The sequence below is a fragment of the Sinohyriopsis cumingii genome, chromosome 8, assembly GCF_028554795.1.
Source record: "Sinohyriopsis cumingii isolate HCF-2022 chromosome 8, ASM2855479v2, whole genome shotgun sequence".
Lineage (NCBI taxonomy): Eukaryota > Metazoa > Mollusca > Bivalvia > Unionida > Unionidae > Sinohyriopsis > Sinohyriopsis cumingii.
In genome coordinates this window covers 22,949,963-22,971,403 of record NC_142968.1, presented here as the reverse complement: position 1 = coordinate 22,971,403, position 21,441 = coordinate 22,949,963, and positions in this window count along the sequence as shown.

The window sequence follows — 21,441 nt, the reverse complement described above, 5'->3', positions numbered from 1 at the left end:
GGCGCCAACAACATGGCAGACGACAAATTGTGCCACTAAACGTTCGACGTAATACAATCAAGTTTATCATTACCTAGTATGTGAAAATTGCATTTTCCATATTAAAATACAGAAAATTACCTTAAGCCAAATAAATATATAAAACACCTCAAGCAAAATAAATATAACATTACCTCAAGCAAAATAAATATAACATTACCTCAAGCAAAATAAATATGATAGTTGATTGCTTATGATGAACCTTTACTCGAGATATAAATTTCTCCCGATTCCCAATACTAATGGCTAATTAGAGGTCAAGCGGCAGACAATATGTACTCAGGCGAGTTTCGATTGGGGGTGGAGTGGATAACGAAATGAACCCACTGTTATTTACAGTTCTGTTTCGCATGCGTTGCTAGGTTTCAGATGGTCACATTTTCCATATTTAAAATCAAATATGCAAAACCTATGGTGTGCATAAAATGTTGCAGTAGTATATATAGCAGGAAGCTGAACCAATTATGTTTGTATTTGTGCATTGGGGAATGCGAGAATTTTATAAATTATTTTTAAAAAATAATTACTAGATCATTGATATCTCTTTTTACCAAACACTTATTTTAAATTTCTAACTCATCATCAATAATGACACAAAGCTAAATTTTATTAAATTCAGCAGTTTCTAAAGATGTGATGTGCTTAACATGCAAAAAATAGTCAAGAAATAACGTGTATTTGTTAGCCAGTTGTGGTACAAACAGATGTATAATAGAATTAAAATGTTTGATTTATTGATTTCAACAATAAAAATGTTTATCGTGTTCTACTTCACTATACATCCTGTTTTACAGATAACGTTTAATGATCATGACATTGAAATAAGTATCAACAACAATGACAGCATGATAGTTAAGACAGTGCAGTCGGAGAAAAGAAAAAATACGTATTTGATGCGAGTATATACACACATTTGTACTAATTTAGAAAAAACATCTTGAAAGTTAATGTCCGGTTTAAAACAACACACTTAATGTCCGGTTTAAAACAACACACTTAATGTCCGGTTTTAAACAACACACTTAATGTCCGGTTTAAAACAACACACTTAATGTCCGGTTTTAAACAACACACTTAATGTCCGGTTTAAAACAACACACTTAATGTCCGGTTTAAAACAACACACTTGATGTCCGGTTTAAAACAACACACTTAATGTCCGGTTTAAAACAACACACTTGATGTCCGGTTTAAAACAACACACTTAATGTCCGGTTTTAAACAACACACTTAATGTCCGGTTTAAAACAACACACTTAATGTCCGGTTTTAAACAACACACTTAATGTCCGGTTTAAAACAACACACTTAATGTCCGGTTTTAAACAACACACTTAATGTCCGGTTTAAAACAACACACTTAATGTCCGGTTTAAAACAACACACTTAATGTCCGGTTTAAAACAACACACTTAATGTCCGGTTTTAAACAACACACTTAATGTCCGGTTTAAAACAACACACTTAATGTCCGGTTTAAAACAACAAACTTAAACTCGATATATAAAGAAGCAGTAGCAGAGATAACCATGGTAACGTTTGATATTATACGAAGCCATTCATAGATTTGAAAGGATTGAACACACGTTGAAAGCTGTTGAAGATAAATGTAATTGTTGTCTTAATGATAATATCCAAATACAGTTGATCATGCATAACATATAATTATATGTATGCAGTGTTAAATTACTGACATAGAATTGTAGTTATGAAAGCTTTTCCCAAAAGTCCAGTTGCTCCCACAAACGTCGGTCAATCGTAAAAAATATATTAAACGGTTCAAAACGAAATTAATATACACTGAACCGAAAAATTGGAAACTGAACTATCTAACAAATCATTACACAAGCAAGCGAGAAAATATTGTCTTACAAAAGAGTCAATGTCATTCATGTGGCTGACTAGTGGCAGGCAGATATTGTTGACATGCCAACATAAAAAGACAATAAAAGATACAATTACATATTCCTAAAAGTCACACATGCAAATAAGTAGATAAGAAAGAAGCAGTACATGAGGTAAAATAAATCTGCAATAAAAAAAGTTCAAAATTTGTTCGAAAAATGAAACCTTAAACACGATGAACTTACACAACCAAAGAGGCCCACCAAAATGTACAGTTAGACGGTTTAGCATAACCGTAAGGCTAGAACATTGAAGTTTCTCACTCAAAATGAAACTATAAAATGGATTTATCTTTTCACAAAACTAAATGAGGGATTTAGTAACACTCATTACTGGTCTATATAAACACCTAAATTCAAATTAGGTAAACAATAAAAAAAATCCAATAAAGCACAATGATTCAAGAAGATACCTTTCAAACATTACTGTTAAACTATTTTAACTCAAGCATGTGATTTTAAGTGATTCAGTCCTTTAAAAACCCGAATACTTAAAGGAAGAAGTTACAGAGGACTCATTTTACACGCAAAAGTTATTTCTGTATCACAAACAAGGTGTCAAAGGGTAATGGATTTTAAAACAAAACAGATGAACGATAAAAAAGGTATGAATGTCTGAAATATAAATAATATAATGTATCATTACAGTTGGAAACCAGCTGAAAACAATGTGCCATTAACTAAATGGCAAACGAACAATGCGTAAAATGTAGTACGAAAGAACATGAAAACTGAGTTTTTGAAGGATAATGAACTTGCATAGGATATCGCAGGCAGTAGAAAATGTAGGAATTAAATATGCCTGGCATCAGAAATACCGGAGAGAAAAAAAGTAAGTAAATGCAAATACATCACAAGTAAATTACAAACTTACACAAAAACGTGGTAATGGCGATTATTGTGTAGGAAATGTCCTTGAGTGAAATAACATGTCACATAAAAAAATGAAAAGATTAACATCCAAAAATATGAAGCTTATCCATACCTTTTTTTTAACCATAGATGGATACTATGTAAACGACGGAAGCCAATCTGTGAAATTTTGAACATAAGGGATCCTGAAAATCATACAAATGTAGATGAAATCATGCGGACATTTAAATTTATTTCTAAGGTCATAGAAATAGATAAACGACCATACCATGAACTATTTCATATTTTCCTGGACAAACGCTAACATTGTAGATTTTTAACACATCTTTAAAATCATAAATTACAAAGAATTACAACAAACTTAGCCAAAATTCAGCTGATATTGAAGAGTGCTCATACAACATGGATAAAGTAAAAATTCGGTATACCTTTTAACAGTATGTATATTTATAGAATTTTGAAGATGCCACGTTTTCATAACTTTCATTTGGCATCTTTAGTAGTTGAAATCAGACTACAGAAATCAATGGTACAATCAATATTCAAAACACATTCGGATGCAAATGTTGCAATGCAAGAAAGAGAAATTAATATACGAATGGAAAAAGAAATACAAAATGCGGGACATATAAAGAATAAGTAAACCAGATTAAAATTGTATTATAGTGGAGGAAATAAGCAGATTTTTTAAATGGACAAAGAGATTCTTGTGAATGTGAAGAAGAAAAAACACAAACAATAATTAGACGTTCAATGGATTGCACCAGAAAAGACTATCTCATATTAAAACATTCAGAATTTAAATCATGGACTAGTGTAGCACCTTATCATTGTCCTGCGATTTAATTCAACGTAATACCTTTGTTATCTCATTTTAACCAAGTTAACAGAGCAAGATAAAATTGTATATAAGATAGTAAATTTTTCCATTACAAAATACGGAACAACTTTAACAGCTACGCCTTAAAATGTTGCAATGATGACTCAGTGGAAATGATATTAAAAAATTTAATTTGATATGCAGCAATGTAAACATTCCACAACGTCATGATTGGAGAAACATCAAGGGGAAAAAACGTGATCGATTAAGGGCAAAAATAAAATTCTATACCTAGGTTTTGGGCAGGCTACTGTGACAGAATAAAACCGAAGACACTAAGCAATTAATACTTAACGAGATGTTAAGTGCAAAACAATAATGAACGAATCTCTGAGACAATAGCTCACATGCCTAAGTATACCTCTCATAAATTAAACTATAAGAAGGGAAAACACTACGCTACTCATGGGCACAAAGTTCAACAACGGATATAACAAATGATATCGCTACTCAGTGGATATGATCAGTATTAATTTGAAACAAACAATCACAGTTGATACAGTTTGTCAACGGACTTGATCAATGGATGGATTTTATCAACAGCTGTGATTCAGGTATGTATTTATCAGTAGATTGATTGGTGAATGAAATTATCTAGCGTATCGATGTAGAACGACCTTGTCTTTCCCTCTACTCCATGCCTACCAAGGTTCCATCAAGAACATTTCTATCCGGCTGACCCGTTGGTCCAGATCATTTTGCCTCTCACAATGACTTACCCAGTATCATCCCTCGAACCACCCACCCGATACGTCCAGCAGTATTTGGCTTACACAGTCCCCCAGATTTCGACGACTTCCAAAAGCAGCTAAAATACAAAAACTGAGCTGTGTATTACATGAAATACGCTTGAGTGCGAATACACTGAAATATAGTATGCATGAGTGCGCACGAACGTTTGTCGAAATACAACATTCTCGTATTAGAAAGATTGTACAAGAATATTATTCAAACAACCACGTTCGTTCACGAATCTGTCTCTAACAAGAATAATGGTCATGGATTATTTATAAAACTCTAAGATTCCTTGTCATTTAATGCGTACAGCATATAATTGAATTATTGTTTTTATCTTATACAATGTTTAACCTGGAATAGATTATCTTTTATCCAATAGCCTTGAGTTATGTGACATTGGTCTGACTTAGTACACATTTAGAATCAATTCCGAAACATTCAATATAATAAACAATTCTCTCACAACAATAGGTAACAATAAATAACAAAGTATTGTCTTTCAAACACCTCTGCAGCTGAAGATTGCTTCTGTAAAATATGCAGCTTTCTGATAAGACTCGTATGTATTATGACTATACAGGTTGAATTAGTGTTGCAATTATATTGGTCTAACCTTTCCTTGCAATTAAATAAAAAGAGAACAAGACACAAATTACAAAAACCAAGATATTCACGCAGAACTTAATTTGGCAAACAACTTTAATTGTTTACAGGAATTTCAAAAATATCCAAAGCCGACTGTCTACAAAATGACTATGCGATGCACGGCATCATGATATGTTGCAGTCATAGTTCCTGTAATAAATTATAGAAATTCAAACAGCACAATCTGTTTTTCCTTTGGGGTGGGTATATTGTGGTATAGTAGTTTTAGATATCCTCTTCTGTCGGTCAAGACATAAACGTGCTTCTATTTACAAGCTAATGAAATGACACAGCCTGTCAAGAACATAGTATTGCAATGAAGAAAATCAACACCGCTTAAGAACAACATGGCAAAACTTTGTCTACATATTAACCAATCTCTGAAGTGATTAAACTCTGTAGGTAATAAATATCATAGCTTTTCCGACATCCAAATGTCGAGATAAGCAAAAAATGTTATTATCTCTGTTTACCATACAATACTGAAATCTCTTCCACATATTCCAACATTATCCTTTAAAAAAAAAAAAGATTTTTAAAATATCAATATGGCATCAAGTATGGATACTGAAGAAATTGCAAAATTAATTATTCCATTTTCATTTAGTTCACAATCGGATATGGATAACATAGACTTTTACCCAGTGCCGAGTGAAGGCCTTCAGGGGCCATACTGTTACGTGTTTAAGCTCTAATAAACAGCAACAAAGAAAAAGTGAAGACAACGAGTTTTGTAAAATTGAACAAATAATTTATTTCTCATGAAAAACAAGGTAAAAATGACAAAAAATACGGTTCTAAGAATCAAATCCAAAACTAATTCAAGAATAATCCAAGAATTATAAATTATTAATCCTAGTATTAAAAGTATTATAATGTTCTAATAGATTTTAGTTCGGGTTCCGACGAAAATCCAAAATGGAAGGCGATGACGTATGTTATAGCCAGTGTATCATTGACGTATCAACGGTTCTTTGTTGATTCACGAACAATAATATTCCGGTGTTTGAATTCCGAATAAAATTTCAATAAATGTCTTTGCCCAAGATTTCTGAATGAGCACTTAAATCATCCTTGGGATAAAGAATGAATAATTCCATAAAATAGAATTTCAAATCAAACTGGTCACAACAAACCGAACACCTTGACATCAAGTGTTTACAAGCCCGACTGACTAAATTCTCCATAGAAAAGGTTATACATTAACTTGAGACGCAACACATATTCCCGGATGAGGGTCAACCCTCCGGTAAAACCAGAATTTCTAGATCACCGTTGAAGCTATTTACGTCCAGAGTCATGTAGTCCCAATCAGCCTCGATTCGACCCAATAAATCACACATTAAGAATAATAAAAAAGAAGTTGTTTACTGGAACTGTTACTACGTTTCAATCAGGGTCAGGAACTAGGTCAGCATTATGTGTTTGCGACTAAATGGCCAGGTCAAACTAATTTCTGGAAAATATCAAATTCCAATAAACAAAATTTAATTATTTTAAAATCTAATGAAATAAAAATAAAAACTTACAAACAGACAATTAAATTAAATCAAATATAAATTAATCAAATATATATAACACTTCCCCCATACAGAAAAATAACGTTTTACATGATAAAGATTTCTTTCTGCCATAAATTAATTATACATGAGGTTAAAAATAACTCGTATAAGTTATTCAAAGTGTACATAAAATAATGCATTTCTATACACGGGAATGTGCATCTATCTGCTGCTAAATTATCCTTTCCCTTAATGTGCCTGATGTCAATATCATATTCCTTTAACAACAAACTCCACATTAGTAGTCTTTCATTCTTTCTTTTTCGTCTTCCCGATGAAAGTAAGGGGGATGTGGTCACTAAAAACAATAATCGAAGATGTGATTGATGTGATTTGGATTTTTAACGTAGCTTTAACAACTTTTCAGTCATATCGCTAAGATGTCTGCAATGTGGCAGTTTATAGTGATGTCTAGCACTGGGGCATCATACCGCAGACATGTAGCACGATGTCCCATCCAGTCACATTATCCTGACACCAGACCGACCGGTCCTAACACTAACCTCTTAATGCTGAACGCCCCGCGAGGCAGCTCCTAGTACCATTTTTGTAAGTCTTTGGTATGACTCGGCCGGGGATCAAACCCACGACCTCCCGCATCCTTGGCGGACGCTCTAACCACAAGGCCACCGGAGCGGTCACAATAATCAAAGATGGAACTGAACTAATAGAAACGTCAAAATATTGTAATGCCAATATCAAAGTCAAAAATATCTTCTTGATTGGTAAGTAATTTCCTTGGTGCTTATTACATTTCTTAGAAAAAATAGAACACTGGTTGATCATCACCATTTTCGTGTTCTTGAATCAAAACTACTCCAACACCAATATCACTTGCATCAATAGACAGCTTAAATGATTGTCTGAAATTTGGAGCTTTTAAGTCTGGCTTTTAAAATATCAAAAGCCTCCTGACATTTCAGTCCAAAGGTACTTGTTTTTCTTACTCAATAAATTTGTCAGGAGTTCATCAATTATAGAAAATTGGAAAAAAAAACTCCGATAGCACCCAGCCATACCTAAACACTGCATCAGTTGGTTTTTACTAACAGGCACAGGGAATTCAGATATAGCCTTGACCTTAGCATCTATAGGTTTAACTTTTCCATGTCCCACGATATATCCTAGAATAGTTACACTAGCACGGCAGAACTCACTTTTGGAAAAAATTATTTGTCAAACTTGCATCTCTGAGTCTGTCAAAGAATTTCCGAATTTTTGCTAAATGGTCTTTTCGTTATATCGTTGTAGATGATGACATCATCAATTTAAGCATCACAATTGTCTAGACCAGAGGTGGTCATACTCATGAGAAGTTGAAAAGTACTTGGTAACCCTTTCATCCCAAATGGCATCACTTTGTATTGATAAAGTCCATATGGAGTCAAGAATAGTGGAATTTGCCAAAATCCTTTCAGAAGTTCAAATTTGGTGACATACTCGACATTTCCGATCTTATCAATACAGTCATCGATTCCTGGTAATGGAAATGAATCTGTTTTTGTCACACTATTCACCTTTCTATAATCAGTGCACATACAAAAAGTTTTATGTGGTTTTGGAACAAGTATACATGGTGAACTCCAGTCACTTTTACTAGGCTCAATAAAATCAATCTCCAGCAAATACTGAATTTCTTTTAACAAGTATTCCTGTTTGAGAGGGTTCATCCTGTACGGGTGTTGTTTCACAGGTTTAAAATTTACAATTTCAACGTCATGGAAAATTGTGTTTGTTCTTGTAGAAACATCTGGAAATAAGTGCTCATATTCAACTACTAACTGTTTAATTTCATTTCTTTCTTGCTCTTGCAAATGTGAAAGTTTCTGGTCCAGATCTTTCATAAATTCTGAATTCCCAAGATTTGTCACTCCAATATCAGCAGAATCCGATGATATTCCTTCACTTAAATCTTTATTGAGTGGGACAGGTACAACTAAATTAATTGCATGTTTAACCTGGCTATCTCTTTCAATATATTCCTTTAACATGGGCATGTGGCAAAGTTTCTTTTGTTTTCGCCTCCCATGAGTATTTATGATGTAATTTAAATCATTTACTGTCCTGTCAACTGTGTAGGGGCCATATTACTTGGCCTGAAGATGGTTTTGTGGTATGGGCAAGAGAGCTAGAACTCTATTACAAGGCTGAAAACTCATTTCCTTTGAGTTTTTATCATATCTTGACTTCGTGTCTGATTGAGTAGAGTGCAGATTTGCTCTTGCAACCTCACAAGGCTTTGACAACTTATACTAAAAATTGGAAACATAATCGAGAAGGTTAATTTCAGTATCTTCATTAAAAAGAAGTTTCACTTTCATGAACTTCAATGGTCCACGCACAATGTGTCCAAAAACCAGCTCAAAGGGACTGAAACCTAGAGATTTTTGAACTGATTCCCTAACAGCAAACAATAGTAAATGAATGCCTTCATCCCAATCTTTACCCGTATCAAAACAATATGATCGAATCATATTTTTCAAAGGTCTGATGAAATATTTCTAACGCCCCTTGGCTCTCAGGATGATAGGCAGAAGATTTTAATTGTTGGATGCCCAGTTCTTACATAACTTCCTGGAAAATTACAGACCTGAAATTTGAGCTATAATCAGATTGGACAGATTTGGGAAGGCCAAATTGAGTAATATAAACTTTATAAAAGCTTTTACTATTGTTTTACTTTTAATATTCCTCAAAGGAATTGCCCCTGGAAACCTTGGTCTTAGGTAAGGGACCAACATAATTTACCATAATTCTACTAAATGGTTCGTCAAAGGCAGGAATAGGTTGCAGGTGAGCCTTAAGTATCTTCTCATTGGGTTTTCCTACCATTTTGCAAGTATGACAAGATCTACAGTATTTACAGACATCGCGTTTGATTTTTGACCAATAAAAGTGAGTCAAGATCTTGTGATCAGTCTTATTAATCCCTAAATAAACGAGCCAAAGGAGTTTCATGGGCAAGTCTAAGTATTTCTTCTCTGTAAGATTTTGGAACTTCAATTTGATAGTTCACTGACCACTCATCACCAGCAGGTACCTCAGGACGTCTCCATTTTCTCATAAGAATTCCACTTTTTAATTAATTAACAGACAGGAACTTCAGTGGCTTCAGTTTCATTAATGGATCTTTTTCCTGTTCGACGACAAGTGATTGTTGTTTATCACCCTGGTTAGAATAAAGAGAATGAGTAGTTAAAAGATGATCACTGTGATCAATACCTTCTGACATATCCAAACAAGGAGTGAAAGTGACCTCCTCAAAAGCCTGGCCAATGCATGTGTCAGCTAAAGGAATACTTTCCTTACCAACATCATTCTCAAAAGCTTTCTTTGCCATAGCTCTGGTAACTGCACAAGCTGGGAATAAATCAGGGCATTCTATTTCAATGGGATCGACTTTCTGATCCAAACAAGGCTTGCCAGTTACAAGTGGATTAACCACTACCTTGTCTCCAGCTAGGCCGTTGCCTATTAATACATGAATGCCCTCAACGGGTACAACAGACACTGTGCCGACTGTCAGGGGTCCTGAGACTACATCTGATAACAAATTTACACAGTGGAGAAGAACATTAACAAATTCGCACTATACTCCCTGAATAAGAACACTCTCATTAGAAGAAGACTTCTCAGAAAAAGGCAAAATACCCGACAATCAAAGACTCTCTCAAGCTCCTGTGTCCCTTAAATTTTAATAGGGATAGGATTGGACTAATCACCCCAGAGTGATAAAGAACCATTCAATATGAATGGTTCATAATTCTCCATAATCAAACCAGACTGGGGTTTATTAGACCCATCAAATGTATTGCTTTCAATACATGACCGTGACTCTGACCTCTTAGAAATAAGAGCATTTGGAATAGGTCTGTCTTGATTCTGATGCCTATTTTTCAATTTGCAGCAATCCGAAATAACGTGTCCATTCTTCTTCCAATAGGCACACACAGGAAGAGAAGAGGATCTTTGATTAATGTTATCTGAAGCTTGATTTTTAGAAGTTGTACCAGTTTGAGATTTAGAACGGATTGTATTAGGCTGAAATACTTTTCTGCCAGAAGACTGTTGAGTGGAAGTCTTATATACAAAAGGAACTTCATGGAAATGTGAACACTCCTCAGCTGCACGAGCAGCAGTTCTTGAACTCTTCAAGTAATGCAAGTTGTTTAAGACTTTTATAATCTTGTTCAACTTTCTTGGCTAAGCACCACCGATCAAATAACTGCTCTTGTTCTCTAGCAAATTCTACACGAGTTTGTCCAGCTTCATTTTTGTATAGATTCTGAATTTTTGCCGATAAGCTTCAGGGACTAACTCATAACCCACTTAACAACATCATAGTCACCACTTTGGTGAACTGACAGTGAATAGTAAATATCACTAGCTTTACCAATAAGTACACATTGTAATAATTGAGTCCAATGCTCCCTTGGCCATTTCAAATTTTCAGCAACTTTTTGAAAACGAGTAAATATTTGTCTACTTCGCTTTCTCTGAAAAGAGGCACTAACCTAATATTCTTTGCAACATCAAAACTTAAATTTGTATTTGAAGCGTGAATGTGCTTTTCACTTGCCAGCTCCATTTATTTTATTCTACATTGATATTCCCTCTCTTTCTCTCTTCTTTATCGAATTGTATTTGTTTTTCTTATAACACCATTTGTCCTTCTTTCTCTCTTTCTTCCGCTTGTAAATGCATTTGTTTTTCTTTCTTTCCTCTCTCTCTCCTCTCTCTCTCTCTCTCTCTCTCTCTCTCTCTCTCTCTCTCTCTCTCTCTCTCCTCTTTCTCAAATTGTAACTGCATCTGTTTTTCTTGTAACTGCATTTGTTTTTCTTTCTCTTTTTCTTCCAATTGCATTTGTTCTTTCTCTTTCTCCAGTTACAACTGTATTTGTTTTTCTTCTTTATTTTTCTAAAGTTCCAGCTTCCTCAACTCCAACTCCATCTTGTATTTTAATTCTAATTCCTTTACTTTTATGTCAGAGTCTGATGCAGACTTAGTGATCGAAACCAAAGCACTTTTATCCAAAAACATTATTTTCTACCAAATATTGGACCAAAATATTTTTATTTCTTGCTTCGTTAAGGAAGCTTTTACCCCAGAAAGATCATATTTTCTGGCAGGTTGAATCAATTCATCTTTTTTTTAAAATGATCTAATTGTTTCTGGATAGGACTAGAAAGAAAGATTTACACTTTTGACATTGTAGAAAAAGTTTGCTGATTTCACTAAAGATTTCAAATTTGCAATAGAATTCGTCTGATTTTTAAAAGTTTTAAAAAAAAGAATAAGGAGATTCAAATTTCAAAAAACGTTGTGTTTTGAAATCTGAATTCCCCTAGAATTTAAAGATGTTTTTAGAAAAAATTCAAATATCCCGGACGAACCCCCAACTTGTTTGTTACGTGTTTATGCTCTAATAAACAGTAACAAAGAAAATGTGAAGACAACAAACTTTGTAAAATTTAACAAATAATTTATTTCCCTAGAAAACAAAACAAGGTAAAAAAGTTACTATATTAAGAATCAAATCCAAAAATAATTCAAGAATAATTCAAGAATTATAAATTATTAGTCATAGTAATAAAATGTTATAATTAATTTGAGTTCGAGTCCCGACGAAGCCCCAAAATGGAAGGTGATGACGTATGCTATAGCCAGTGTCGTACTGATGTTTCAACAGTTCTTTGTTGATCCACTAATAATAATATTCCGGTGTTTGAATTCCGAATAAAATTTCAATAAATGTCTTTGCCCAAGAATTCTGTATAAGCACTTAAATCTTCCTAGGGGAAAAAGGACTAACAATTCCATAAAACAGAATTTCAAATCAAACTGGTCACAACAAAACGAAGATCTTGATATCAGGTGTTCAGAAGCCCGACTGACTAAATTCTCTATAGACAAAGGTTATACATTAACTTGAGACGCAAAATATATCCCCGTATGAGGGTCAACCCTCCGGTAAGACCAGAATTTCTAGAACACCGTAGAAGCTATTTACGTCTAAAGTTACGTAGCCCCAGTCATCCTCGATTCCACCGTATAAATTGCACATTAAGAATAATTTAAAAGAAGAATTTGTTTACTCGAACTGTTACCGATTTTGAATCAATGTCAGGAACTAGGTCAGGTCAGACTAATTTCTGGAAAGTATCAAATTCCATTAAACAAAATTACATTACTTTAATATGTAATGAAATAGATAAAAATTAAAACTTAAAAACAGACAATTAAATTAATCAAATATAAATTAAATCAAATATACACAACAAAAATCATTGAAAATATTATGGTGCCTCCGCCCCTTGTTACAAGTGTGAAACAAACAAAAAACACTATTAAAAGCAAAAAGGTAGGGAAAATACCAGTGTTGCCGTCATTTCAAATCAAAACACTCATGCATGCAGATTGATATGGTCATATATAATTCATTCAATTTCATATTATCAACAATTAATTTTTTCTGGTGCCCCTGTTGGGATGATGCCCTAAGCACGTGCTTAGTATGCGTAATGGGTAATCCGGCACTGTTTTCACCTGATAAAATGTTTAACAATGTAGAAGTAAAACCAAAAGCATGCTAAGACAACGCGTGTCACGTGCACAGTGAAACTTACATTACTAAGTAGTGTTACTTGTTGGGATAATTGAATAGTATAGCTTTTAAAATTTTCGACTAAAACAAAAGCAACAAATTATCCTCCCAGTTTATCATACAATATAAATCTCTGCTCTTTCTCCGTGCATATTTTCTGAAAAGCTACTGATATTTACAATTAGCCCACCGTCAAGAATGGATATTGACTAAGTTGTGAAACTAATTATACATGTTTCTTGTAGACAGTTCACATCTGACTACCCCACCCCTCGTCGGTTACCATCAAATAACTGTTACACCCAAAATAGCACACAATCTCTAAAGGAGAACGAGTACTAGTGGGCTAAAGGATAATTCTATTTTTGCAATGAAAATCATTTCAAGGACATTAGTATCATAATGCAACATTCCACTCTAAAATTGCAGAGATTTTGTAGAGTTCAGCGTCAACAGAATGATCAACATATGTTATCCCAACAATCTCTTTTCGATATATAAATAGCTCATAGTTAGATAAATAAGCAAAAAGATACCAAAATATCCCTCCAGCATACTCTACACTGCTACTACATACTGGAAATGATGTATTCTTGGAATTCATGCATTAAGCGAGATTAAAACTGATTTGGTCAGACAACTTAACACTGTCGAGGAGTTAGAAACAAGCACCACACAGCAAGCAAATATTGTAAGTGGAGGACTCATGATACAAATTCAGTTCCCATAGTAACCTATGCAAATACCATAATAATAAAAATTCAATAACTTTAAATTTCTGAGTGCTCATGATCAAACCTATATTTATCAGCATAGATGAAACCTGAATGTCATCATCTGTGTTGAGAAAAGGATGTGAGCCGAGTCATTTTCTGATCCTTCCTGTGTTTGAAACTTGTGCTTTCAATTCCGCACCAAAGAGTTCGGTGCTATATTTGAGTGTTCAAAACTTAAAGGACTGAAATTCCATAAATAAAACAATGTCTCTATTTTTTGGTCAGTTACAACTAGGATAAGCTATGAAACGCTTCTTATTCCCTAAAAATAACTTTCATTATCAACCAATCCTGGCCAGCCAAAACCCATAGGTGCTCTAGTTTAGGTTCACCTATTTCCAGACTGGTTTTCATTTTTCGATACAGTTAGTACCCCGTGTGTCCTAGATGGAGACTATCATGGGCTACTATTTCTGGTTGAACAGAAATAACATCAGCTTGATAAAATGATGTGAGTAGTTAAGTGGGGCACTAGAGCCTCAATGGGAATTAGCGTTACAGAGACCCCTGGGCAAATATAGCCTCAATGGAAATTTAACATGGAGAAAAATCGTGGGCAAATATAGCCTCAAGGGGAATTTAACATGGGAAGTAGTCTTGGGCTACTCTAGCCTCAAGGGGAATTGAACATGGGATTTTTTTTAAAAATTTTTTTAAATTTAAATTTAAATTTAAAAAAGGGGTAGGCAATGGAAAGGCTATCTCTTTTCGAGAAATATGGCTGGCCCTGATAAGGGCCTTTGGGTTTCTTCTTCTTCTTCTTCTTCTAACTCCTTAACTTCTTCCACCAAGTCCTCACTTTTTCCATTATTCCTTTCTTCTTCTTTTTCTCCTCTGGCATCCAGTCTGGATGGCCCAAGGCTCTAAACTTTTCCTGGACTTTGATCCAATTCTCATTCATCCTCTCAAACTCTGTCTGTTTCTTTTTGCTTTCCACATCTTTTCTTTCTTCCCTCCATTTCACTTTAATCTTCTCTACTTCTTCCTCCATTACTTTTCTCATCAGATCTTCCCCTTTCTTCACCCTTTCCAATCCCCATTTTACATTTTTCCACTCTGTCCAGTACAATATTTTTTCTAGGAAGCACCGGACTTGGATGACATGATCCAGTGCTTCCTTCAAACTTCCCACTCTGAAGTAAGGTGGGTTAATGAAGCCTCTTGACTTACTGACTTCTTCTTCAATCATCCCTGCTATGATATCTCTTGCTGTCTTTAGGCCTTGAACTTGACTCGTTACAAAGTCTTTCATATCTCCATGCCTCCATTCCTCTTCTATTCTTCCTAAAACATATTCTACATCCATTATCCAGAAATAGATGTCTCTCAATAAATTAAATAGAACTGATACTTGAGTCATTTTTGTCTCAGTTATTCCTTAGAATGGTTCCAACATCAAACTTTGTGGGTTCTTATAGTGAAAGCGCGGACGTGATGGAAAACATCCCCTAAAAAACATAAAATTGATCTTACCTAGATCATGACCAAACAACGCGCGGACGTGAAGGAAAACATCCCCCTACTTTCTCATTTCATATAATAAAACCAAAACTATACTCTCCACATACGCTAAGAAACAATAAACAAACCCATAATCTACTATTTACACAAACTTACGTGAGCAGTTACAAACTCAAACACAAACACAAACACACAAAATAAACAATAAAGAAACCCATAATCACACAACCATTCCTTAGTTCTTACAAACACCATCACCCAAACACATACCCTCACATTTTTTCAAAAAGAGTTAGTGTTTATAATCACACTACTCTACCTACACACATTGGCAAATCGATCGTTATTTCTTTTCTAGAGTATTGGGTAGCCCTGAAAAGGGCTGGTTTTTTTTGAACTTCATGGACACCTGGTTAATGGTGGCACCTTCCAGGCCTGGCGCCACATACACATCTTGTCCCCCAGTTACTTTTTACCTTTTTGGGGGAGAGAGCAGAGGCAGGATATGTGGCTTCAGAATCCCAATTTTCGGTTTCTGGGATTCTGAAATTTTTTCTTCTTCTCTCCTTTTCCTCCTCCTCTTCTTTGTATCTTCTCTCCTCCTCTTTGTATCTTCTTTCCTCTTCTTCTTTATATCTTCTCTCCTCTTCTTTATTTCTTCTTTCCTCCTCCTCTCTCATCCTTCCGTCTTCCACAATGGCTTCCGCGGCCAGTTCATTCAACAGGCGCCTGGCATATTCCAGATGCACATGAAGTTCCAACAGTTTAGATAGTCTCGTGTTCATTTTTGGTGTTGATCAATCAACAAGGGTAGCTAGACTGCCCAGCGAGTTTCAATTTATAGTGAAAGCGCGGACGTGAAGGAAAACATCCTCTAAGAAACATAAAAGTGATCTTACCTAGATCATGACCAAACGAAACAACGCGCGGACCTAAAAGAAACACTCACTCACTTTTTTATGCTACCCATCACTATTTTAAAATTTTTTATAAATCACTTCAATAGACTATCCACATACGCAAAGCAATCCAATCTAACCCCAAATTTACACCTCAAACACCAAAAAAAAAAGACATCATTTTAATCTACTATCCATACCAACTTACTTAACCACTTACAAACACAAACACACAAACACATACCCTCACATTTTTTTAAAAAAGAGTTAGTGTTTATTTTCACACTACTCTACCTACACACATTGGCAAATGGATTGTTATTTCTTTTCTAGAGTATTGGGTAGCCCTGAAAAGGGCTGTTTTTTGTTTGCTATGGCATTCTTTTTTAGTTTCTAAGAATGCGATGTCCTCTGAGGATAGACTTTCTGGCGATAGGTCTGCTTCCTCGAAAAGAGAAGAAGAACTCTTTGGTGTCGATACGACAATCGACAAAGCCTCTGTCAGCTTCAGGTTGCTGCTGCTGTTGTTGTTGTTGCTGCTGTTGCTGCTGTCTCTGAAGTCTGTACTTCTCTGTCCATTCTTCTTTTTCCCTGTTCATTTCTTCTCTGAAGAGCTCTTCTATCAGGTCTTCAGTGATTTTTAACATTCTCACATTCTCTATTTCTTCTGGCTTCGGTATCAGACTGTGTCTGACCCTATGCAAATTCACGTAGGCTTCGTTGAGCTTAGCTAGTTTGGAGCACATCTTCGTAGGAGGATGAGTCGACAATGGATGGTTAGACTGGAAACAACCCGGTTCTTAAAGTCAAAGCGCGGACGTGAAGGAAAACATCCCCCATACGGTTTTTGAGTCGCAACGTTTAGTGAGTGTCATGAGAGGGATAGTAAGAAATGAAAGAGCATCAATCAAACATTCTTATAGCTAAACAAAAGACAAAGGCATTTTTTTAAAACACAACATTTTTTATTCAAAAATCACTTAACACTAAACAACAACTCTAACATTTTTAACAATAATCCAACAATATAACATCAAACAATTTTTTCAAAACACAACATTTTTTATTCAAAAATCACTTAACACTAAACAACAACAACTCTAACATTTTTTAACAATAATCCAACACTAAAAGTTTCTCCACTAGGTAAAGAGGGATAACAGTCTTCCATGGTTTCTAGTAATCTAGGATGACTTCTCTCAAACTGTTGATTTCTATGGTATTATCGAATTCTGCATACAGGATGACGTTCACCGTTTCATCAGGGTCTCGGTCTTTAAACTGAATTTCCACACGAATCTGGCCGGATTTTATAGGGTGGAAATGTCCCTCGTCGCTGCCTTGGTCTGGAGTGAAATCGAAAGCCCACAAAGCGTAGCCTCCTGCATAATCCTCGTACGTAATACCGTGACTGGTATTGGTTCCTAACTGTCCGGTGGCTTCGTACAGGGACAAGTACGATCTCAAGTAATTCTTCTTGGTAAAGTCAGGTTCGAAAGGTCGGGTACACAAGGTCTTGCCATCGCGACTGACTTCGATTTTGGACACGCCAAAGTGTTGAAAGTAGAAAGGATTTTTTTCGGCAGCTCCGTTGAAGGCTGTATTCTCGACGATACCAACGATCAAACGTTTGGGTAACTGTCCTTGGAACAGATGATCTTCGATCATGGATCGCTGTCCCTTGGGAATGGTGAAGGTTTTCACTTCCACGCGTCGTATGGGATACTTGGCAGTCGTTCTGCTCAACGTCTGACTGATGTCGTTTCCCACTTTAGGTAACACTTCCACACGGCGTACGTAGAGTCTGGCTTCTAGGATTTTGGTTTTGTAACCGTCACTATCAGCCATCAAATGGAAAGCGGCACTGCTACGATTCAGTCTCAGGCGGACATCCACCCCGTTCAGCAAATACTTTTCTTGCAACCACATGTCCAAATGCAAACGATCCATCAGTTCTAAACTTGTGTCGGCTCCCGTGATTCTCTTTCTTCGTTCTAGAAATCCATCATTGTTGTCTTTCTTTTCATCAGTTTCCAATATTTCAAACTTGGTAGGTTTGTCAGCTTCCCATACCACACAGGCATTGAGATGAGTGTTCTTGGCATCTATTCCGTACGTCAAGAGATTTTTCAGGTAGGCACGATAAGGGTAAGTATCCATGCTGCTACTGACCAGTTTGTTATTCAAGTACAAGTCCACTCCACTGAACAAGGAATGCATGAAATTGTTGACGGGAGCTACTGCTTCATCGTCTATAGCACCTCCAGTCTTATCTAGAATTTTGACTTTCAGGTACAAGTAACTGCTATTCAGATCGATGTAATCTTCGGGCTGTCCTTTGATTTCAAACTCGATGGGAGCGGAATCGGTCAGTGAGGAGACGGGGTGAAATTCCACCCACTGGGATTCTTGCATCGTCATCATCGTGGGGGGCATGGCAAACAGATCCAGTTCCGTCTTGGAACAAGCGCAAGATTCTCGGTGCATCATTTTTTTGTCTCTTTTCTCAATAATCGAAAACGTCTAAGTCTCGAACGGTTCTTCTTTTCTTGGCCTTTCTCGCTTGAAGTCTGGTGAAAGGGTGTTCTCTTCGTCGTCTCTTTCTGCCTTGTCCTTGCTGAATGCCTGACTCGGTAGCGTGCAGGGCATTTATAGGTGTTTCTCGTTGGCCTAAAATGTTTTTACCCGTTTGCAGCAAGACATTTTTGCCTGCCCTCATGAAGGCTTCTTTAGGGTTTTGTTTGTCGATGATGACATTTTGGAGAAATTCTTTGCCTTGCGTCAGTGCCGCATCTTTCAAGGCGTGCAATCCGCGTGTCACCATCGGTTTCAACACCGGGGCCACCGAACGAAAGGCCGATTTTAACATGTCTCCTAAACCGTGTCCTCGCTGTCGAGCAACCCCTCGGTACACTGGATACATGACTTACTTACGAGTCGTGAGAGAACCGTTTTCGAAAATGGAGTTTCACCGTGACTTTTCCTTTGGTGAATGGAATATTTTGTCCCAGATCTCCTTTTATAGCAATGTTGACCGTGTCCAAATACGACTTACTGACAGGCAAATAGTGAGGATGTACAAATTCGCGGTGGACGTGGTAAGTGTTTCCACCTTCCTCGTCAGCGTCCGTGGCAGAATCTACTTTGAAAGGAATGACACGCAGTAACGGTACGGAGGTGTGTCCCACCACGTTATACTCCACCACATCGGAGTACACAAACATCAAATTCAGTCCTTGGTTCAGTTCTACCGGGCCACGAAATAACTTGCTAAAAGACTCGTTGTCGTAAACGATGGGTAATTCGTTTTTCTTGAGCATGGTCTTTCTCATGTCCATGTCTCCGCCCAACATGTCAAACAATTCAGGACAAAATAAAATGGACATGATTTTACTGCGTTCAAATTTCATCAAGAAGCGACGAGCTGTTTTGTGGTACTCCATGGTGACACTTTTGTTGACATGCTCCAAAGCTTTCAGAAACACGACATTAAACCTGGAGGTTATGGTGCTGACCAAATGTTGACCACTAAAATAATAGCCTGGGGGAATGAACAAGTGATAGGTGGTGTACTTTTGTGTACGGGTTTTCTTGTCATATTTGACGTTGCTATCCATCCACTGTTGCATTTGCTCGTCATGAACTTCCACATCAAAAAAATTTTGATTGGGAAGGACATTGAGGACTTGGGTCGGGTGAATCATTTCTACTAAAGCCACTTCCCAATGGGCTTCGTGATCTAACTGGATGGCTTGAGGTAATTTGGCCGTGTAACAGCACAACGTGTTCTTGGGAAATACCTCCATGGAACTGTCACTGGGTAAAGTTAAGTAAAATTGGTTTTGGTGACTCATAATTCCAGAGTTCTGTGGCTGTCCGAGGGGTTAGTGGACGTCAGAGGCGTGTCTCCGCCCAAAATGGGGTTCTGGTTGTGGTTGGAGTGGTGACTGGCACTGGCACTGGACACAAGGTTCCCGTGGTTCCCGTTCGAGGTGAATTTCAGGGAGGGATTAGGAAGCAGGTAACCAATGCAACTGCTCAATAAAATGGTCCACAATTGTTTGTCTCCTTGTTGCAAACTCAAATTGGCGATGGCTGCCCCGATGACACAATACACCACGAAGATTTGGCAGAAAAAGACGATTTGCGTTTTAGGCACACGTTCTCCACACCACACCCACAAGGGTTGTTTTTGTAAATCTTGCACAGAAGAACTGGGTGAAGGAGGAGTGGTCGACGTAGCTGCGTCTGTGTGAAAAGGCATGATGGTCACTTCTTTTTATAGTCGATGACTTGCGAAGCGTCGATCCAAGAATCAAAACTGGGCGGATATCCTTTCCAACGTACTTTGACTTCTTTGACACGTCGTTTGCCCACTTTACGGGTTCTGCGTTCGAGAATGCTTTCGATATCGTACACGTCGTCTTCTTTTTTGGTGACACGTTGTAACTCGGGCAAATAAAACGTTCCTTTGAGCACTTCTCCGTTCATGTCTTCCAATTTATAGACGGCAGGATGACGGCCATGCACTCGTCCAGTGACGCGAAACAGTTCGGTCGTCCAGTTAGGTAAGTAACCTTTGTCAAAAGTGCGTTTGGTTTTGCCAATGCGCACCCAATCTCCTACGGCCAACTCTCCACTTTTCTTGGGGACAGCCCTCGTCGGGGACGTACCAAACAGACGCTCGAACACCAGTACTTCGTTGTCGGGAGTCACGTCTTGCGGGGCACGTCCGATGCTTCGATGGTAAGATTGGTTGTACGCTTGCACCAGGTGCGGTAAGATGTCGATGTACTTCAGAGTGTGGTGATGCGTAAAATATTTCCACATGCGTTCTTTCAAAGTGCGTTGAAAACGTTCCACGATGCTGGCTTTGGTTTCGGGATTCTCGGTGGTAAAAAAATGAATGTCACGTTTCTTTAATTCTTTTTGGAAAGCTTGGTTCAGAAATTCGGTACCTTTGTCCGTTTGCCATCGAAGAGAGTGACGACCGCTTTGTTTCAACACTCGTTGCAGGGCTCGCACTAACTCGCTGCTCGATTTGGAAGTCAAGGGTACGA